This window comes from Sarcophilus harrisii, chromosome 2 (genome assembly GCF_902635505.1).
Source record: "Sarcophilus harrisii chromosome 2, mSarHar1.11, whole genome shotgun sequence".
NCBI lineage: Eukaryota > Metazoa > Chordata > Mammalia > Dasyuromorphia > Dasyuridae > Sarcophilus > Sarcophilus harrisii.
Window position 1 is genome coordinate 655683655 of NC_045427.1, and position 23413 is coordinate 655707067.

The window sequence follows — 23413 nt, forward strand, 5'->3', positions numbered from 1 at the left end:
TCAGTACTTATTGAATTTACTCAAGCGTTGATTTCCTTTTAGTGTTCTTTTCATTTATATTACCGTAATAATTGTGTATATGATTCCTCCCATTTTTCTTCCTTCACTCTGCATTAACACATACAAATACTCCCAAGTTTCCCTAAATTCCTCATATTTATCATTTCATATTGCTCAATAACATTCTATCACATTTATAGATCACAGTTTGTTTAGCCATTCTCGATTGATGGGCACCCATTTTCCACCCCCCCTCCCCAGTTCTTTGCTATCACGAAAGTGTTATGAGTATTTCGGTACATATTGGATTTTTCTTTTTGGATTAGAACTCCTTGAGGGATATGTTCAGTAATGGGATTATTGGGTCTTGAATATTGTTTTCTCACATTATTTTCTCACACCCTTGTGGTAGTTTTTCAGAGTGATTGACTAAGTATATCAGTATGCTTCTATTTCCATAGCCTCTTCCACACTAGATGTGATGTCAGTCATTTTTATCGGTTTTCTAAATGCAACGTGAAAGTTAAGAATTATTTCAATTTGCATTTTTTCTTTTGGAAGACGACTTCACATGATCATTAATAGTCGACTATTTTTCTTTTAAAAACTGATGAAAGATTGGAAGCAAAATAAGTTCTTTCACAGGGTTATAAGCTTAAGAATAGAAAGTCCTTTTGGCTCAGTACTTGCCACTAATTTCAATTCGGACAACATTTTCCAAAAATGCTTTTTAAAAAAATACATTCTCTCTGATAAATTATCATGTCATGGAGATAGGCATATATCAAGAAATCCATTAATAAATGTTCTATAACTATGCCGTGTATCATCTTGGCAACCTTTTACAATAAACATCTTTACAAGTATTTTTTAATGCAATTGTCAAATCAATCATTTTTAGTGTCATTAATTTTTTACACATGAAAAAAGAACAGTTAACAATGTAAGAACAGTTAATTGAACGCTTTCCTGTTGGGGATCTGATCTTGACACTTGATCTGATTTATTTTTGTCAATTCATGATATATCTTAGATGTAAGATTTTTATCACTCACATTCAGTGCAAAAATTCCCATTTCTCTCTCCCTTTCAATGTTTTCTTTGATTCTATCTGCATCAATTGTGTTTGTGCAAAATCTTTCAGAGTTAACATAAACTTATTTCTTTTGTCCTTTATGCTCTCCTCTTTCCTTTGGCTAAAAACATCTCCAAAATAGAAAGGACTTACTTCTTTATAATTTCCCTAAACTTTTAAATGATGTGCTTTTTTACATTCTGTTCATCTATAGGGAATATACTGTGGTATATACTGTAAGTTGCTGGTCTAATCCCAATTTCCGCCTAACGACTTTATAATTTTTCCAGTAGTTCTTATTAAATGGGGAATACTCCTCTTAGTAATTTGTGTACTTGCTCTTAACAATTAGAGGATTATTATTTTCATTTGTTTTTGGTTCATGTTTACCTAATTTTCTTCACTGATATACTTTTCTAATTTTTAACTAGCATAGAATAATTTTGAAGATTACTGTTTTATGATATAGTTTGAAGTCTGGTAATGCTAACTCCTTTCATTCTTAATTTCGTTTTTCTATTATTTCCCTTGAGATTCTAGACCTTTTGTTTCTTCAAATGAATTTTATTATTGTTTTGTCTGGTTCTATAAAGTATCCTCTTGGTAATTTGACTGGTACATCACTAAATCTGTAAATTAATTTCGATAGTAATGTCATTTTTGTTTTGGTGTCATGCTCCAAGCTGAGCACTCCATGTCCTTTCAACTCTTTCTCTTTTTTATTTTTATAAAAATGTGTTTTGTAAGTCTATTCCTATAAGCCTGTTATGGGTCATGATAGGTTAATACCTAGATATTTTATGTATTTTGAAGTTATTTTCAATTCACTTTGCCTGATTATTTTTCCTCTTTTTTATGGGTACTTCATAGACATACTGATTATTTTTGTCAATTTGTTTTTTATTCGATTTTAAAAAATCTATTTATGGTCTTAATTCTTTCTTTTCCTCTTTCCACCACTGAATTTTCCCAAATAAAACATCATGTCATCTACATCATGTCTCCTTATTGCCAATGTTAAATACCTTTAATTTTCCTCTTCTATCTTATTGCTATAGATAGTATCTCTATGTAAAGTGAAAATAGGGAGAAGGAACATTCTTTCCTTATACCTATTTGCAAAGGGAATGTTTTCAGTGTTTCTCAATTTCAAATAATACTAGCTCTTGTTTCTTGATAAATCTGTAGAACATTTTACATAAGAGTTTTTTTCCCTCCATATTCTGCATCTAATCTTCAGTTCATAGACTTTGTATTTACGTATCCCTTGTTTCCTTCCTTGGTCTCTCCATAGTTCTTATATCAGTTGGAGCTTCTGGGAGACATGAGCTTTATTCTAACTTTTAATCATTAGTTCTGTTAAAGATTTTTCTCTCGCCCCCTACTCCTATCCAATTTTTGAACAGCTCTGCTTTTTAGCACTGTTTTCTCCGGCCACCTCAACAGTCCTTTTAATGTGATAGTTTGCTCTAAGATAGGATTTTGCGAACAGGAGTGATGGAAAATGTTGATCTGGCAGTGGAGACACAGGGAATGTCTAGAACCTGTTCTCTCTGAAGTATCATTCCTTCCACAAAGCAGCCCTTACTGCCACCTGCAGCCATTGTCACCATCTATCACCTGTTTCCATTCATTTAAAAATCAGACTGGGCTATTGGTTCTTCAGGGATGTGCTCAACCCCCACTGCCACCTTTGGTGGGGAAGGGTGAGGAGGTTTAGCCACAATGTTTGCTGGGCTTCCTTTAGCAAGGAGATGGTTGGCTTTGGAAACACTCAAGAGGATGAGCAGTTTTTGGCGTCGCAGTTCCAAAGAGACGGTCAGCCTAATGTCTTCTAGGGAATGGGGACGTAACACGAAGCAGTGTGTCCAGAACTCAATTCAAACAGCATCCCATTCCACTCACCAGGCTTTCAGTAAATGCCCATTAGGGACAAGAACCAGTTTTTAGACCCCGATAACCCAGAGATGAAAAAAGTAAGTGGATTCAAGGAGCTTGCAATCTAAGAGTCATTTCATATTAAATAGACATTTGCTGAGCTAAGTGTTGAGTGCTTGGGATACAGAGACAAAAATAACCAGTCCCTGCCCTCGTGGAGCTTACATTCTAAGTAATGTAATCTAATGAGGGGGATATAGAATCTATATGACAAATATACACAATTGACTAATATCAGCTGGAAAGTGACAGAGTGTTTTACGATGTCCTCGTTTCCTCTCGCCTGGACCACTGCAGTAGCTTCCTACTTTTTCTCCCTGTTCCCCTCTCTTTCTTCTTCAATCCATCTTCTAGGCAGGTGACAGGTTGAGCTTCATAAGACAAAGGACCGACCTTGTCACTTTCCTATTGAAAAATCTTCAGTGGCTTTTTATTGCTTCGATGATAAAAGACAAGCTCAAGCAGCAGAAGCTCGAAGGTTCCCAAAGTTTCCCTTTCTAGTCCATTTTTTATGACTTTCCCTTACGTAGTCGATCTTCCACGGTCTGCCTGTTGTGGCTGAACTCCACACGCCATCTTCTGCTGCTTGCTCTGTGTCCCATGCCTAGATCAGCCCTTTTTACTGCCACTTAGAATCCCTGACTTCCCTCAAGGTTCATTTCAGGGATCACTTCCTACAGGGAGCCTTCCCTGATCATTGCCGTGCAAATCATGGTGCTCTTCCTCAAATTATTTTGCATGTGTGTGCTTGAAAGCACAGTTGGTGTAGTGGGCAGGGGACTCAGGAAGACTGAAATTCAGATGCTGATATAGACACTTTGTTGTGACTCCAAGAAAGCCAAGCCATCTCTCCGGGCCTTTGTTTCCTTATCTGTAAAACTTCATCTCGCAGGCTCAAATGAGATTCTATATGTGAGTGTATGTAGGTATATGTGCACACACATGTAGATAGTGCACGTGTCATATGCAACACACACATGTACATATACACATACATGCATACATCCACACTTGTATAGTTTCATTGAGACTTGCAATAGTCCTGTGAAGTATATAACATAGCACATGTATGTAATATATACGTACACATGTAATACATGCATGTATTTTATGTGCACACACATATATAATGTATGCATGTATGTGTGTATATATTTATTGTGCAAACCTTAAGGAATAGAAATCTGCATATGTGCATAAATCACCGCAGACTATTTGTTCTTTGAGAACAGAGCATCTTTCATTTTGTCTGTTTAGCCTCAGTTTTGAATGCAAGATTTGACCCACAGGCACAGGTCCTAGGCCTCTGATTTTATTGGAAGGGGAACTCCTAGGTGAGCAAATTCTCTCTGCCCAGGCAGGGGAGCATCTTCTCTGCTAGTTACTGTGTTCGAAGGTTACCTGGAGTCTGAGGTACAAACCCGGATGTTCCACGAGGAGGACTCGAGCCCAGTCCTTCCTGGCTGGGCTCGCCATCTGTCTGGCCATCCCTTGGTCCATGCGACAATTTGCACATTAAATTGATCCTAGGTAGAGAACAAGAAACGACTTTGACAGTTTTTGAGTCCAATTTTCTTATTGCACAGATTGGGAAATGAGGCCCAGAATGGTTATTGAATTTGCCCGGGGTCACACAGCTAGTTAGGGTCTGAGGTGGGATTTGAACCCAAGTTCAGCCCTCTAAGCACTCACTTGACATGTTGAGATGAGGGGGATGGGCCTGCAGATTTGGGGAGGGGTGGAATGCTGACGACTTCTCAATACGGCTTTAAGATTATCAAAGTGCTCCATACCCTCATCTCAATGAGTCTCACGACAACTCTTTGAGGCGGGTGTTCATATTAGAGCCTGGGAGGTCATATGGTGGAGAGAAGGGGGCAGGAAATGCAAGAGTCACCAAAGGAAAGCCATAGATCCAGCCTCCGATTTGGTGTCAGAGGTGAGAGAGGCCCAGAATCACTGCTGCTCTTTTGAGTCCTGCAGGAGGAAGGTGGTTGAAGAGAATGCCAAAGAAATAGGAGGATATTGAAGGAAAGTATGGGAAAAAAATAAAGAAAAGCAGAATGGGAAATCAGGAGGCTCCATGGAACATCCCCTGGCCTATAAATTAGAGCAGTGACTGTTGGACCGCACAGAGATCTGTTCCTGATTTGCCACGGGCTCAGGATTTTTTTGGCTCCCTTATTCTGGGAAGGGAGGGTGAGAAAACGCCCAGAACGGGTCAGCCTCTCCCTGGAACAACAGGAGGTTCCAAGCAACCAGTTGGCGAATGGACTAGAGAGAAAAGGATGCAGGGAGAAAATCCTGGCACTGGCCACTTGGTGGCAGCACGTTGGGATGCATCCTTGCTCTGTGGCTTGGGGTAGGGGTTTGCAAGTTAACAAATGGCATCTCTTGTCTGGATTTTTTTTTTGGGGGGGAAAATCCTCCCTTTCGCATTATCCAATATTTCCAATTTAAACCCGTGCTTAAAATGTAATTGGTTAAAGAAAAAAAGCCCGCCGAGGAAGCTCGCGGAAGATGGACGGCTGGAGGGCCCGAGCCCGGCTGCGGGAAAGGGTCCCACCCGGCGCCCGCGTCTATTTTCCGAGTGGATGGAGCTGGGCTGAGCGTTTCCGCTTGCATTCCTTGATTTAAATGATGTCATGAAAGAAGACAATCCAACGTGCCGTCATTGTAAAGTAATTTAATCATGAAAACTAAAGATTTGGAAGAAAACAGATATTTTACTTAATAGAAACCATCTGTACTGTACAGTAGGCAAATTGTGCAAAAATGAATAAAACTGTCTCTGGAGGCAGATGACTCAGGGCCCGGCTCGGGTAATGAAGATGTATACGTGCCTCTTAGCATTTGCATTGTCTATTAGACGAGGTAAATCGCCCCGCCAGCGTCAGCCCAGCCGTTTGCGACGTTATTACCGTCGGGTGACTGATGACAAATGCGGCCTGGAAATGATGGGGAGCCGAGGGGTGCGCCCGTCCCAGCGCGGATGTGGGCTCTGGCCCGCTGGTGGTTAGCGAGGGCCCGCTCACCCCGTGGGGGCGGCTGCCAGCGAGCGGTGCCCACCAGGATGCTCCCCGGTGCCCACTGGGCTGCTCTCAGGTACCCGAGGGGACCGCTGGGCCGGGGGTGGCTCATGTCACCGTCTCTGCAGTGGCTCTCCTCTGGGCCTGGGGGGGGGGGCTGCGGAGGCAGGTGGGTGATGGGTGAGAGCTTCAGGGCAGTGGGCAGCGGGCGGCACCGATGGGGCAGAGACTGCGGCCCTCTCCCATGCTCATAACAGGGCCGGAGCTGGCCGCGGGCCCAGGCAGGAGAGGGCCCAGGCAGGAGAGGGCCGCAGATGACAGCCCCCTGCTGCAGCTTGAGGGTCCGAACTGGTCTGGACTTGGAGCAAGGAGGCTTTTAAACTTAAATGGAGGGACCCCCCCCCCTCGTGGGTTCCATAATCTTTGTTGAAAGGAGATTCTTCCTTTTTGTATTCCCAGCATCCAGCTCCGCAGCCTGAGCCCTAGCTCCCATATCTGGGGCTTCCTGGTCTGACCTTAGTCACCCTCAGCTTCCTGAGCCATGAAATGGGAGGGCCCAAGTCTCCGAGATCCCTCCAACCCTCTGTAGGTGTTGTACCCATGCATGTATGTGCTCACACCTGTACACATGCACATGTATGTATGTATGTATGTATGTGAACTGACAAGGTCTCGAGTCCGTTCCAACACTGGTGTGTTGTACATGCACGTATGTATATGTGTATATCTGTATGTATGGATATAAGTGGGCTGGCGTAAGGTCTATTAAGTAAAAGATATTGTTTTAACACACACAGTCCTACATGTGTATATTAATACATAAACATGTATGTGGGTATATATAATTATACAAATATATTATATGCAATAATATAATAAAAACATATATTACATAAATATATAAATATATGTTATATATGTAATATGTACATAGGCCAACATAAGTTCTATTAAGTAAAACATGTTGTTTTCCTCCACTCCCCCAGGTGTGTGTGCTGATCCCCACATGCATGTGTATGCAGGCTGTGCGTGTGTTTGCATGTGGCCCACATGTTCGCCCATCAGCAGGGAGGTGTCCACGCCGCTCCCGCACAGAACGGTGCCCCCTTAAGCTCAGGCCGAGTTTCACGCTCGGTACTTGGGTCCCACGCCTGCTCCGCGGGGCCGCCGCTTGCTGATTGACAGATCATTGGGGCTCCCACCATTGCTGAGCTCACGGCTCCCCGGAAGGAGAAAACACGAGTTTGCTGCTGTTTCGATGCTGGCAAACCCGCAGCTCCAGGAATAGTTCTGGTGTCTTCATCACTGCGTCTGTCCGGATTCAGAGCAGGCGGGGACTCAGGGGCCATCCCTGGGGACAGAAACTGTCATCCGTCGCTTCTGAAGGGCTACAACGTGCCCTGTAAATATCGTCTCACTTGATCTTCACAGTCACCGTGAGGTGGGGACTGTTATTATCCCATTTTACATATGGAGAAACTGAGGCAGAGGGCACTAAAGCGACTTATGCAGGGTCGCACGTGGCTAGCCAGTGCCTGAGGCAGATCGGAACTCTGGACTTCCCGACTGGGCAGATCTCGCTGCCTCTGGTAAGGTCCCTTTTTTATGGAGCATCGATTTATCTTGTCCTTCATTAGTATATTACACACTATAATGTACAGATGTCTTCCATCAGCACATTATTATATACATTATTGTTCCTATGTCTGTCATATTGTTATATGTTATTATTTGTATATGTCCTTCAGGCGTGTACAAGGAGGCAGGTCTCCCTCTGTCTGTCTCCTCCATTAGAAAGTGAGCCCTTCAGGGCGGCTAGGTGGCGCAGGGCAAGCAAGACCTGGGTTCAAATGCAACCTCAGCCATTTATTAGCTATGTGACCCTGGCCAAGTCACTAATCCTAATTGCTGCAGGAAAAAAAAAAAGAATCTAAGCTCTCTGAGAGCAGGGATTCTCTCACTCTTGGCACTGGTCTCCTCAGTGCTTGGTACAGTCTCTGACACTAGGACGTGCCTCATAAAATTGATGAATGAGGAAACTGAGGAAGAGAAAGAGGATATTCCTCTAAGATTCATATCATGCTATTAATGGAAATGGTCACTGATGTTTAGATATTTAAGGTTGTAAAACACGACATGCTTTTTCTCAGCAGAAGCCAGAGAATTTCTGTGAGAGAAGTATTATAGGCAGATAACTGAGGTGACTTGGCCAAGGTCACAAGGCTAGAGACATCAGAAACGGGTCTTCTCGACTCCAAGTATGCCCTCCGTCTGCTCTGCTGGAGCTGAGGGATGAATGACTGGTACCCCCGTGAGAGCGCTCATTTTGAACTCTTCCTGTTTGGTGATGTGGAAAAGGATTTCACTGCTATTGAAAGTTTGGGGCCAGAAGACCAGTCCCTTTGACCATTATGTAAAGGGGAAAACAACTCCCTCAGGAAAGACACTGTGGCAAATCTGCCCATTGGCTCCTGTGGCCATGAAGTTCTCCATGTTCCTCCTCTGAAGCTTTTTCTTCCCTCCTCTGACAAGGGCAGCATTTAGTGCATCCTCCATGGCCTCTTCCTCCATTTCTAACAACAAATCAGAAGAGGGCACAAAAGCTCAAACCAGGTGTTTTGGAAACCATTTTCTCCCACATCTGGATGTTCAGAGTGTCCAGTTCCTAGTCCCCAGCAGGCCCTGGGACCCCTTTCTGGCTCCTCACAGACTCCATCCCTTTTGTTTTCCAAAATCTTTCAGTCTGATTATTAGGCAATATGAATATCTAAGACATGGGATGAACTGGATGGGGAGAGATCACGGGAGTCCCGAGTTCCTCTGGGAACAAGGGCTGCTGCTGAGTCATTTGATTTGATTTTTAATAGGCCCAACCTGGACCTGCTCTTTGCTGAAAGCGGATGCTGCTGTTCTTTGTTCGGTTCTGGCCGTGTGGTTGTGATGACCACGGGTCCGGCATCTCTTACAGAAGCGGAGACTAAAACCCAGAGAGACCAAGGCGCTCAGACAGGTCACACAGCTGCCTTTTTGCATGGTTCATTTGGACAGGGCCCGCATCCCGCCGGTGTCACAGAAGGGACAATTCCAGGCAAGTGTCTGGTTTGTCAAAACGACATCTTTCTGACAGGGACCGTGTGGGAGAACACGGGAGTCACCTACACGGAAGTATCCCGTCTTCTCCTTCGAGAAAGACACACGCAAAGCATTTATGTTGTGCACAAAGCCCTTCCCTCCCCAAAGCCACGGACAAATAGGCCTGAGTATCAGTGAGCCCTCTGATGAATGAAGGGAAACTGTGGAGGAGAAAGTGCCCACAAGGTGCTGGGATCTGGGTTACTTCAATGGTGAAAGGGAGGGCCGGCCTATGAGAGTCTTGTGCCCAGGGGGTGCCCAGGGTCAAAGCAGAAACTGTCTTCTGATCCCCTGGCACGTGGTGGCGAGTGGCATTGGTTTACTTGTTTTAGTAATCCAATAGAATTATGAGAGTCATATTTGGTAGAATTGATTAGTTATTAGGGAAATCTTAAAGGTCTTGGGAAATGTGAGTTATAAGGATTAAAATGCCCCAAAGAACTTGCTTTTCTTAATCTGACGTTTTACTGTGCTTTGTTTTTCCCCTTCCTCTCATTCCTTTCCCCCTTCTCCTTTTATTTTTGTTCTTTTATTCTTTTTAAGTTCTCTTTTCCTCTTTCTCCATACTTTTCTTTTTTCCCCACCTTTCCTCCTTTCTTTTTCTCCTTCCCTCCCCTCCCTTCTGTCCTTTTCTCTCCCTCCCTCCCTTCCTTTTTTCTCTCCTTCCTCCTCCTTCCTTTCTTTCTCTCTTCCTCCCTCCCTTCCTTTTCTTTCTTTTTCTCCCTTCCTTCCTTCCTTTTTTCTTTCTTTCTTTCTCTCTCTCCCTCCCTTCCTTTTCTTTCTTTCTTTTTCTCCCTCCCTTACTTCCTTTTTTCTTTCTCATTTTTCCTTTTAATTTTCCAACTTTCCTTTTTTCCTTTCTTACTTTATTTTTGCTTTTATTTTTTGTTTCCTTCCTTTATTCCTGTTTCATTCTCATTCTTCCTTTCTATTTTTTGCTCTTGTACTAGTTTTCTATTTCTTTTTTCCTTTCTCCATATTTTTCTTTTTCTCCCTTATTTTTACTTTTTTCTTCTTCCCTTCCTCCATCTCTCTCTCTTCCATTTTCTCTCCTTTCTTCCTTTTTCATTTTTTCTTTTCCTTTCTCCCTATATTTTTGTTTATCTATTTTTCTCTTCTTTCCTTCCTTTCTAGCCTTCCTTCATCTGCATTTTCCTTCTTTTTATTTTTTGCTTTTTAAAAATATTTTTCTATTTCTCTTTTCTCTTTCTTCACATTTCTTTTTCTCTGTTTTTCTATGTTCTCTTTCTCTCCCTCTCTCCTTTCCTTCCTTCTTTTTTTTCTCTTTATGCTTCCTTCTTTTTTCTTCCTTTTTCTTTCTTTCAGTCTTCCCTTTTCTTTCCTTCTTTATTTTCTTTTCCTTTCTCCCTTTATTTTTGCTCTTTTATTTTTCTGTCTTCTTCCTTCCTTTCTTTTATCCACTCTCTTCCTTGCTCACTTTATTGTTTGCTTTTAAATTTTTTTCTATTTCTCTTTTCCTCTATATTTTTTCTTACTTTTTCTTTACCCTCCCATCTTACTTTATTTCCTTTTTTCTCTTTTTCTTTTTTGTCTTCTTTCCTTCTTACTTCTCTGTCATCCTTTCTCCCTTTTGCTTTTTTATTATCTTTCTATTTTTCTTTTCGTCTTTTTTCTACATTTTTACTTTTTTCCTCCTGTTCATTCTTTCACATTCTGTTTTCTTTCCTTCTCTCCTTTCCTTTTCTTTCCTTCTCTTCCTTTGCCTTCCTTCCTTCCCTCCTTCCTTCCTTCCTTCCCTCCTTCTCTTTCTTTCCCTCCCTTCCTTCCTTCCTTCCTTCCTTCCTTCCTTCCTTCCTTCCTTCCTTCCTTCCTTCCTTCTTTCCTTCCTTCCTTCCTTCCTTCCTTCCTTCCTTCCCTTCCTTCCTTCTTTCTTTCCTTCCTTCCCTTCCTTCCTTTCTTCCCTTCCTTCCTTCCCTTCCTTCCTTTCTTCCCTTCCTTCCTTCCCTTCCTTCCTTCCTTCCTTCCTTCCTTCCTTCCTTCCTTCCTTCCTTCCTTCCTTCCTTCCTTCCTTCCTTCCTTCCTTCCCTTCCTTCCTTCCTTCCTTCCTTCCTTCCTTCCTTCCTTCCTTCCTTCCTTCCTTCCTTCCTTCCTTTTTTCTTTTCTTGATAAGTTTTACATTTACAGTCTGTTTCTCTTTAAAGTTCATACGCAAACCCTTCTTATCCATGAGTGATGCCAGCTGTCAGGTTTGCTCCGAACCGAGAGAAGTGGAGGAAATCGGCTGAAGGGCAGAGACCAGGGTTTAGGAGGGTCTGGGAGCCGAGCTTTTGCGAGGCTCAGCCTCCTGGCTTGTCGGAGCTGAAATCCCTCAGCGTGTGGGTCCACAGAGGCCTGGGTTCTGCTTCCCCAGGGAGGCCCCTGGAGCCGCGCCTGGGGAAGGGACTTTGGCCCCTGGGCAGTCCCTTGGTGCCCTGGCCCAGGCAAGGAGGAATCGATGTGACCGGCCCCATGCACTCTCCCTCCTCCGGGTGGGTCTGGGAGCAGCTCGGCGCACTTTGCCACCTGGGCCACAAGATGGCACTCTTGAGCCGTCCAAGGAGCCTGCATCCTCCCCTGGATCAGGCAGGAGGCCCAAAGCAGGAGGGAAGCAGAGAGAAATAAGCCCAAGTGAGTCCTCCTTGCAAGTTGCCCTTCCAGGCCTTCCCTGCCAGGGTGGTCTGGCAGACCCCCGGGGATGCCAGCCCCTGCCTCCTCCGTCAGCCTCTGGCCCCCTGGAAGTGGAGTCCGCCCGGCGGGGGTTTGGGGGGCTTTGTCTACTGGGCAGGGCAGGGAGCGGGGATGCAGCAGAGCCCTCTGGGACATGCCCGGCACAGCAGGAGGGAAGCCTGGACCATCATGCCTTCGGGCAACTGGTCCCTTATTTTTATAGAGGAAAACTGGAGCCCCACAAGGTCAAGGGACTTACCGGCCCAAAGTCCTCTGAGTCTGAGGCACCCGATTTAAAGAATAAAGAGACCCCACCTAGCACAAAACCCAGATTTCACAGGCTTTGGCGGAAGGGAGGAGTCGGAGGGAGCAGAGCTTGTGGGTCAAAGCTATGGAGCCCAAAGGGAAGGCCCTGGGCAGGTGCTCAACATTTACTGATAACAGGTAAATGCCTAATTGGTCTTCCTTTAGAAACCCAGAATCACAATACACGGTGCAAGAAGCGTTTGGTCAACCTCATTCATTCTCTCTCTCTCTCTCTCTCTCTCTCTCTCTCTCTCCCTTTTCTTGGTTTCTCTGTGTCTTTCTCCATCTCTTTGTTTCTGTCTCTTTGCTTTCTGTTTTTGTCTCTTCATCTCCCTGTCTCGCTTCTCCCTCTGTCCTCCCCTTTCTTTCTTCCTCTCTCTTCCCTCCGCTTCATCCTCAGCCCTATCTGTCCATGACCTTCTGGCAGGAATTTCGTCCATGAACACACTCTTGCATCTGTGCGAGCTTCCTGCTCGGCCTCAGAGATTTCCCTAAATGTCCCTGATTTGGCCCTGCTAGTTGGGAAGCACACATTGAGCAGACTATCCTCAGTTCCATCCATGAAGGGCACACTGCAGAGCAGCACTGGAGGAGACGCTGCCTAGTCCAAAACCTGGATTTCACAGGCTTTTGGGGAACGAGGGAGCAGGGCTTGTGGATCGAAGCTCTGGGGCCCAAAGGGACGGCAGAGACATAGAAGGCGACCCTGTCATTTTGTACCCGAGGAAACCAAGAACCAGGCTTAGCCAGGCTCACACAGCCAAGCCCGGGTAGAAATTGAGCTCTCTCTGCCTTGGCCGTGAATAATGGCTCCTAGTTCATTTATTTGCCAGGTTGTTTTAGAATAAATCTAGTGTTTTCCAAGTGGGGCCCACCTTGGCCGAGGTTTCTGCTGTTTGCTTTTTTTTACAGGGATTCTTAACCTCCTTTGGTGGCTGTTCTGGCCGAGCCTGCGGATCCCTTCCCAGATGCAGAAACAATGCATTAAATCGAACACCAAAATATGAAGTGCCATAATCACGGTGGACCCTGGCTAAAGTCCTGCTCCAGAGTTGGGTAATTCCAAGGGGAGGATTCTCGGGGCAGATTTTGTCTCTTTTCTAAGACTGCACGGCCCTAAAAGGCACAGATCGGACCCCAAATGTCTTCTGTCTCTCCTGGGCACGGCCGCCACTCCTGGGGCAGCATGGCATAAGGCCCAGGCCCAGTCCAGGCCCCCTTCCCTCCTTTTGGCCTCCCTGCTGTGAGATGGTGTTTACCAAGAACTTGTCCGGGCCGAAATGTGCTGTGGAGAAGTGTTTTTGTGATGAAATCGGCCTCAGAAAGCGGGGGGCGGGTGACCCCGGCTGGCAGATGCGGACACAGCGGGTATTGGATCTTCTCCCTCGCCTCCTGCCCCCCAGCCATGGCAGGGCCACCTCCCTCTGCCCCCCGACGGTGGGTGAATGTTTCAGTGACACTCTTGTCACTGGGCACATTCCCTGAAGTTTTGAGTTTCTTCATATTGAATGATGAGTTTGTGCCCATTGCAGAGCGCTGTTGGGAGGAGCCCAGCTCCCTTTTATTTATTCCTTATTTTTATTCATTCATTCATTCATTCATTCATTTATTTTTGCCGCAGCAATTTGCACTCGGGGCCTGCTGATTTCAGGGCCAGTGCTCTGCCCACCGTGCTGCCCAGCGCCGCCTCTGCTCCCTTTTACAACAACATCTGTCCGAGGGAGAGACCATCACTCAGGAGCCGTCGGCTCAGTCCTAGAGATGTAGCCTGGGCCAATTTCACAATGCCCTGCGTACCCTTGGAGGCGAGCGAAGACCAAGGGAGACCAGAAATGCATCAGAGAGGATAGATGGGGAGAAAGGAGAGAACATCTATTCTGAAAAAGTACCAGCCGATAAATTCAGATGGGAGGACGTAAAACTGAATTATGGCATTAAGCAGGCAGAAATAATCTATAAAGGCATAATAAGGAAGCATATTTAAGGGTAATTGTGAACAACAACCTGTGCTTAAGAGGAGAAAACTTTAAAGAAAATCTAAGTTGTTTTAGACTGCGTGTGAAATGCATCATGGGATGTAGACCTACAGGAGATGGGCCTGATTTCCCCCAAATGTCCAGTCCTGCTTTTTTTTCCCTTCCCACAGCTTTTCTAGCTTGGAATGCTCTCCTCTCTCCCCCTTTTTTCCCTCCCCTCTCTTCCCCTCCCTTCCCCATCCTCTCTTATTCCCTCCTCTCCTCTTTTCTCCTCATTTCTCCCTTCTTCTCCTCCCCTTCCCTTCTCTGTTACCCTTACATTAATTATCCATACTAGTCACCTGACACTGATCATGTATAACTTTGAAGTGTTATCATTTTATGTCCCTTCCACTCTTCAACAGGAACAAAAGCTCCTTAAGGGCAGGGACTATATCTGTATGTCTTTGTGCTTTGTCCAGTCCCTGGTGCAGTGCCTCGCACATGCTGAGTGCTCAGGTGTAGAGGCCGGAACTCTGGAGGAGTCTACTTGTAACAAGGATACTTACAACAAGGTGTTAACTCAGTGGGATTGAGGAGATGATGGTCCTCTAGTTCCCATAGATACTTAGTACTCAGCATGGGGATGTCATGGTCCTCTAGTTCCCATAGATACTTAGTACTCAGCATGGGGATGTCATGGTTCTCTAGTTCCCATAGATACTTAGTACTCAGTGTGGTGATGTCATGGTTCTCTAGCTCACACATGCTCAATGTGCTGTAATGATGTAATTACAATAAGCTATTTAAGGGCTGAGAGGACTGGAAATCAGCCATTCCATCTTTGACCATCCTCCTGGGGGCTCTCCTGCCTCCTGCACTAAGATCAAGGCTGGTCCCGAGGTCCTCCAGAAAGCTAACCTGAATATTACACTCAGTGGAGAGTAAAACAATAAATAAAAATTATTTTATGTTGTTCAGGGAGCTAGGGCAAAAAATTAATTTAAGCAAGGAAACTTTTCAGCAAACTGATATGGGAACAGCACTGAACTTGAAACCAGGTGACCTCATTGGGCTCCCTTGCTGGCTTGAGTTCTTCCCATTAGCAGGGGTGGGATGAGGGGGTGAGGGTCTGAGTGGTGGCCATGGATCGGAGGTGACCACCTGGAGGTTTGCCATCCCTGGATGCCCCTCATGCCACCTCTCTATCTGAGCTTGGTTTTAACATCAATTGCTTGGTGCCAGTTGACCCTCTTCCCTGTAGAGTCCTGACAAGTATATGAAATATGACTGTAAAGTGAGATGGGTTTTCCTACATGATTGGGAGTCTCAGTCCCAGGACTTTAGACCTTTCCCATTGTCCTTGGGGGTAAATCGAGAGGCAACTTTTGACCGGCAGACTATTAGTTTTAATTCATTGCAATGTATTACACTGTGCTAGATACTAGGAAAATGTGAATGAATAAAACAAAGTCCCTCTCCTCCTCCTCCTTCTCTTTCCTGTTTTTCTTCTCCTTTTATAAATCAATAAACATTTAATAAGCACCTATTATGTGCCAGGCACTGTGCTAAATGCTGGGAATATAATGTGTATATAAAATTTTTTTAAAAATAAGAATATTAATAATAATAACAACAACTAGCATTCAGGTAATACTTTCAGACTTATAAAGCACTTTCCAAATTCCCTCATTTGGCTTATAATCTCATGGGAAGATCAGACATGCATTCAAATGACCACCAACCAAATTCTAATGCTACAGCCTGCTAGAGTGGAGCGCACACTAGGTTCTGCTCCAGAGGATCTGCATTCAGATCCTGGTTTTGGTACTTACTGTCTGGGTGAATTTGGCCAAGTCCCCAGCCCTCCTTGGATCAGTGGAAGCATGAGGCAAGCTACTCTTTCTGGCCTCGTTCCCCAACGGGAAGACCTTTGGAAGGTCTGAAAAGGTTCACTGTTACACGTGGATGTGCTGTGTGGATGTTTATAATGCATGTACAGCAAGGCCAGATTTCTCACATTGAGACAGCATTTTAAGACTTACAAATACTTTTGTATTTGTATTTGGAAATACAATACAATTACAAAATACTTTCTTCACAATACATTTGTGAGAAAATACAAATACATTGTGAAAGGAAAAAAAAAGAAACTAGGAGGGAAAGGTTTTTTTTTTTTGTGGGGGATGATGGAACCATTGCGGCTCTCAGCTCCACTTGGGCCCTGCCTTCCTTCGGACCATGCAGGCTCCCCATCCCTTCTTTTTCTGTCCTTTTATCATCTGCATACCCTCCTTCCATGATGCTCTGAATTTACATCTCATTCTGAGGACTAGAATTGAATCCCCACCACCCGCACCACTGCAGTCATTGGAACGGTCAGTCAATGAATGGGGGGTCCTACTCACCATTTTTGGGCCTTCCCAGTCCATGATTCCCTTCTCTGGCTACCATTTCCCCATTTATGGACATTAGAATGCAGGCTTCTTGAGGGCAGGGATGGTTTGGTTTTTGTTTGTCTCTCAGCTCTCAGCACAGGGCCGGCACTTAGGAAGCACTTAAATCTCATGCCTTCTTTTGTCCATTCATTCATTTGAAGACAGAATCTATAACATGAGCAAAGTAGCCATTGGGATACTCCTACATAATCAGGGGAGGGCCCCTCTTGGGGGTTTTGTTCCCTGTTCTAGAGATCTAGGTAAGAAACACTGAGAGTTTCCTCTCTTAGTTGAGGCTGGAGGTGTGGGGAAAATCACATCCTTGCATCTCACCTGAAAACAAATGACAGCTACTAACTCTGGATGGGTCTCTAGGTGGGAGGGCTTGGGGTGGAGAGGCAGAATGACTTCTCTCATGAACTGCTGATTTCCAAGGTGACCTAATTCACTCTTTCTAATCACTTTCTTGAAAGCAAGACAGGGAAGGGCAAAAATCATTCCTTTCCTGTTCTTCTAATTGCTACAATCAATAGGGGACTATTGATATGAATGGAAGCATCATCTCTGTTTAACTTGAGCCAAAGTCATTAAGGATCAGACTTGGCCATATTCCCATTTCAAGTCTCTGTTCCCTTGGGATGGAGTCATCGGCGGGTGGTCCACAGGCAGGAGGACTGGGTCACTTTGTATATCCAGAATCTCCCACCTGTCCAGCTGTGTAGACCGATGGGAGCTTTAGCCACTAGCTGAAAGCTCTGACCGCTGGCAACCTGCCCCTGAGCACAGAGAAGGAATCCTTGACTGTGGTTTTAGGCAAGGTCTGGTTTCTTGGGTGTGAGGAATTCTCAGTGAGGAAACTCCTTTCATCAGAACCATCCAAACAGCCTCTAAAAGACAGGGTGAGAGAAGAGGAAGAACAACAGTTTTGGAGTCCTGAGCCCAGGGTTCAAATCCCTCCTTCTGCCTGTCTCCATACCTCCAGGCTACAGTTACCGCCTTTGTAAAATGAGATGGGCCTTGAGGGCCCCTGTCTGCTCTGCATTGATGCTCCTGAGTCTTCCTGGGACCCACTAAGGGGTTAAGTGACTTTCCCAGGAATACACAGCCAGTCCCTGTCAGTGGCAGGGCTGGCAAACAGGTCTTTCTGAATCTAAGGCCTCTTCTCCAGCCTCAGGCTCAGGTAGAACTCTCATCTGATAAATATTATCTTATTCCATGTCAGGGAAAGTTGGGTACTAGGTGGATGATCATAATCAAGGCTTGCACTTCCTAATGTGGAAGATGAAGGGCTCCCAAGGTCCAATCTACCCTCTTAAAACCTGCCAGAGGCATCAGCTTTGGAATCTCGCTGGATCCTCTCCCCTTGGGAAGGGCTGGAGTGTGTGTGTGCTCACTCTTGGACCGATAGCAGGGACTCGGCCAGCTCTCTCTGGGGAGATGGGGAGTGGGGCTCTACTTGTCAGCCTTCATCTCACAGGGAACTTTTCACCAGAAGTGACTGGAGCTAACGAGGAGCCGTGGTGCAGTCGGATGAGACAGGGCAGATTTCTGATTTCACGTGGGCCGGCCGGTCTCCATCCTCCAGCCAACTGCTCTGAACATGGTGACCCTGACGGGATGGTCCCTGAGCAGGCAGCCAACCTTTTCTTTTTGCCTCCATTTTATAAATTCAATGGCTGGGAGGAGAAGGCAGGGGCTTCCCAGAGCTCTAGTAATTCTTGCTAATCCTCTGGCTGGGTTCTGGGAAGAATACCTCCTTTTCTAAACAGAGATTTGGGAGCTGGGTCTCCTAAGAGAAAGCACTTACCGGCCCGATGCTTGGGGGTGGGAGAACTATTTTAGGAGGAAGGACAAAATCTGTTGAGTCCTAAAATCCCGGTTTGGTTGGACAGCTCATCAATAGGAGAGGGGCAGAGAATTGATCTTTTACTTATCGGGCAAAACGTTCGATGGATGGCAAAAAGTGCTCTGAAAGGGGGCGCGTGGAACAGTTTGAAAATATTAATTAGTGTGTTGAAGCATTCTGCATAGCATATCATAGTCAAACTGCTCCAGGGGGTTGCTTGGAATGAATTATTAATATGAATTCCTCTCTCCCTTATGCTTCACACCCTGATTTTATGGGAGTTGGCGGAGGTTGGGGTATCTGTTAGATTCATTTACTGCCTGCTTAGGAGCAGGATCTGCCACAGGGTCACTATTGTTGAGGGCCCCAAGTGTCTCGGAGAAGAGAAAATAGCCTAAACCGTTAAAAACAAACAATTGGGGGGTGTGTGTGTGTCCATGTGCACACAGGCAAAGCAAACCAGCCATTATACAGCTATTTTAAGTTGAGTTTTGTGGGCTTTTTCCTAAAATCAAATGGAGAAAAAGAGAAACTTACATAGTCCCAAGAAGGGATTTCATGCAAGTTAAAGGGTAGGCAGAGTAGACCCCTCTAATCTCAGCATCTACATATGTGTATTTGTACAACTCTTTTATTAGAAAAAAAAAGTCTTTTTTTTTCTTTGTTGCATTAAATAATATCTAAATCTGCTCGGCGTAGAAAATATAAGATTCTTGTTTTCCCAAATTAGCATCAACACTCTTGAGGGAGAGGAAGAGAGGGAGAGAGAAAGAAAGGGGGGTTGGGGAGGGAGAGAGAAAGAAAGAGGGGGGGAGGGAGAGGGAGGGAGAGAGAAACTTATATAGCTTATGGGACTTGAATTTTGCCAAAATAAACAAGTTCCAGAATTCCAAAATGCAGGAGAAGGCGACTTTCCCCCGTTTCGTTAAGCATGGATTTGTAGAAATATAAACATATTAGTAAAGCAATTTTGCTTCAAATTTTTGCACTAATTCAATAAAGGATTATAGAAATATTTATAGGTCTGTGAAATTGAACAATGAGGATCTGGGGTTAATCCAGTTATTATTAACACTTCTTCAGTTGGAATGGTGCCAGCGCACATATTTACAGGAATTCAGAGGAGATGGCCTCTTTTTGCTGTGTTTGTCAGGGAAGGTCCTCCCTCTCTCTTTCCCTCCCTCCCTTCTTATTTCTTTCTCTCTGATTCTCTTTCTCCCTTTCTCTCTCTCTTTCTCTCTGTTTCTCTTTCTCCCTTCCTCTCTCTCTCTTTCTCCCTCCCCCCCTCTCCCTCTCTCCTTTCTCCCCCCACTCTCTCCCCAACTACAAGGATGCTTTATTTTTTCTATGAAAGAATCTCATGCAGAGATGAGTTAGATCACTGTACCAAATCTTCAAATCATTTCTAGTGAGTTTTGCTGTGATGGAAAGACAGTCCAGATGATTTATGGAAAAGGACCAGTTCCCCAAGTTCATTTTCCTGGGGCTTCATGTTCTCCGCCACATCTACGAGAGCTGCCTTTTTCAGGTGAAAAGAATAAGAGCACGATTAATAGGGTGAAGAGTTTGCTGAATAGCCGTCCCCAGGATAATGTGGCTCCCCCAGGCATATTTTCTGAACTAGTTGGACGGGTGAGTTTGGACTTCATTTGCCACATTCTCCAGGGCAAGAGACAATCCTCAAACTTAGCATGAATTTTCCTGTGGACAGTTTCCTGCAATTTGGAGCAGCCCATTAGCTCAGTGTGAGGAGGGTGGGAAGAAAACAGCTGGGCAAGACTTCTTTAACTTCCCCCCCCAACAGTCACTGCTTTTCTGCACTGAAGAACGGGACAGATTTTCTTGGAGGAAGTCCTCATCTCTCAGGTCCCCGAATCGTGATCGTGTCAGTTTTGTCCGGTTCTATAGCCCGCCGATGAATATTTGAAACTTCTGGACAGCCTCCAGACACGTCCCCCGCCCTCCTTCTCCCAACAACAACAACAAAAAATCTTCCCGCTCAAGACATCTTTCTTCAGTTCCCTTTCCCTGGTGAACCATTATGATTTTATTCATTTCATTTAATCAAAATTAAGGCCAGATCGAAACCTGGGAGTTCAGCAGTTACCACAATATGGCCCCGGATCTGGGTGTGGGGGGGTGCTGGCCAGGCCCTCTGCTTTTCAGGGAGCATTATTTGGGTCAGCAGCTGGGGAAACACTCCATCTTTCTCTCCACCACAAACAGATCCCAGAGAGGGAAAAGGGAACGAGAGGGCGACACCTCCAAGGTACTGCTTCCCTCATTTAATACATAGGGAAGGTAATTGGCAGCAAGTCACCGTTTGCCAAAAGCTACCCCCCGCCCCGAAAGCTAATCAGGCTTGATTTTTATTTATTGCTCAGTGGAAATTTAAATATCCCCCCATCAGTATCATAAACCCCAAAAAGAAGTCTAATTCTCATCCACCCTGGCTTTAGGATTAGAGAAAGGAACAGAAAAGATTGTTGTATTTTTTTTTTTTAACAGCCCCAGTCTCTTGGCCAACTTCCAGTTCAGGTAATTACATTCTGTCTACCTCAATTCCCCCCGTTCTCCACTTGGGTAAGCTGCTCTTCATTTTGCTCCTAAAAACCGACGAGCGGCCCGGCTGGCACCGAGCAGGGTGGCATTCCCATAGTGGGTCCCAAGGTGGGCCGTTTGAAATGCATCCCGACCTCCTTCTGGATACAGGAAAGGGACCGTTATTTATGGCGATTTCCCATCAGCTGCCGCCTCTGAATGACATTTGAAGCCGGATTCGAAGGCCAGGGTCATTAAGGAGATTATAGACACAAGGCCATTTTGTACAAATGCAGTCTGGGAGGTGGGGAAGGCGAGGGGAGCCTCATTCATGCTCCTCGGCCCGATTTGACATCAAGCCCTTCACCGTTTCTGTTTCCTTGCCTGAGAAAGCTCACACCCAGAATCAAGGAGTCCGGTCCAAAGAGAGCCCCGGGGTGGGAGCGGGGAGGGGGCTTTGATGGGTGGGAAAGCTTGGCGTTCACAGGAGGGGAGGGGCCGGCAATAAACCATTTTGTTTTAAGGTCCAAGATCTTCAGGGCTTCTTTGTAGTCTCTTGGCTAAAGCTCCCTGCCTTTGTCCTTTAAGCCTGGCTGTTTCTTTAGACTGAATCTCATTGCTAGCATTTAGCTTTAAACCTAGTGTGTTTTTAAGGCAATTGAGGGTGACGGCTTTTAAAAAGTCCTATTTTAAAACTGTATCGGTATTGATACAAGTGTCTATTGCTGTAAAGTAACAGCTGTGCCCTCCTTGATGGGAGATGTAATAATGCCTAGATTAGGCATTTTATTTTAGTGGGAAACACATTCCCTGAAGAGGAGAAATAAAAGAATATTTTGCGTACGACCAAAAAATAATCGGAGCTAGAAAAATCATTCTACCTTAATGACAACAAGGTGGGATTAGAACGACCTTGTTCTGGTCATTGAGAGGGGCATCTGCAGTGATTAGTTGAGTCTCACTAATGATTTCCTTGTTCTATTAGATTTAGCATAATAGGGACCTGGAACTTTTATCGAGGGGGGTCCCAAACTAGCAAAGGACAACATCCCTAGGTCATCTGCTCAGGTGTCTAGAGAGCTTCAAGGTTAACCACAGGAGGGAGGACCTTTATTCACTGATTGTTAAGGTACTCCGGCTGAACACCTTTCCCCTCAACAGTTCTGTGAGTAGGATGGGATTTTCCATTCTCCACTGGGCTACTAAAGGGATTTTCCTAAAATGCAAGTCTCATCACATGACCCTGCTATTTAGTAAACTCCAGTGGCTCCCAGCAGCTTCCAGGAGCAACTACAAAATGATCTGGTTGGCCTCCAAAGCCCCTCATCCCCTCCCAGGTTTTCAGACACCTCACTCCCTGGTAGATCATCTTGGATCCAGAAACATCCCAGCACTTTCCCTCATTTTGTTGTTCAGCTGTTTGCCGTGTCTGGCTTTTTTGTGATTCCATTTGGGTGATTTTTGGCAAAGAGACTGGAGTAGTTTGCCATTCCCTTCTCCAGCCCCGGTTAATTATTTCCCATTCGTCCTGTCTGGAGCTTACTGGGCATATATTTGTTGTCTCCCCTGTTAGACTGGAAGCTCCTTCAGGACAGGGACTGTCTTTTGCTTCTTCTTTTTTTTTTTTAAAAATTTTTTTTAATAGCCTTTTATTTACAGGATATATGCATGGGTAACTTTACAGCATTAACAATCACCAAACCTCTTCTTTTTGCTTCTTTTTGTATCCCGAGTTCTTGGCACAATATTTGATATTTAGGAAAAGCTTAAAAATATTGAATTGAATTTTTATTGTTTTATTGATGAGGGGCCTAAGGCTCACATAGGCCAAATAACTAGCTAGTGATGCTGGAACTGGCTGATTCTGGATTTTCCCAGGATACCGCCAAGCCAAGCATGGACCTTAGAGGCCATTAAGTCCAACCCCTCCCTTTTGTAAATAAGGAAGTTAAGGCTGCCACATGACAAAGTAGGAGATAGAGGTAGATTTGATCCAAGGGCCTTTGGTTCTGAATCTAGATCTCTTTTTACATACATAACCTTATTCAAACACTTAAAGGCAATATCCTCATGGATACATGTCCACAACATACATGTGCATGTATTTATACACGTATGTATACATGTGACCCAGCCGGGTCAGAAATATGCCCTGATTCCATAAGTGTTTCCAAACACTTGAAGTCAGCACAAACCTTTATTCAATTTATGATTTTTGTGTTCTATTAGCTTTGATCTCCAAGGACTTTGTTCAGTGGAACAGCTTCTTACCGCAAGGATCCTGGAATGAACCCTTGCCCACTTGCTGAGCCTTCCTCAGAGAAAGAGAGAGGGCGAGGTGTTGAGTTTTGTGACCGTGACCTTCAGAAATCCCTTTCCTTCTCCCTTCCAACTCATTGCATACATCCCAGGTTACCAAGTCTCATCTATTCTGCACCCCCTACTCCTTACTTGTGTCCCATCTCTATATTCCTGCAGGTCTCCCA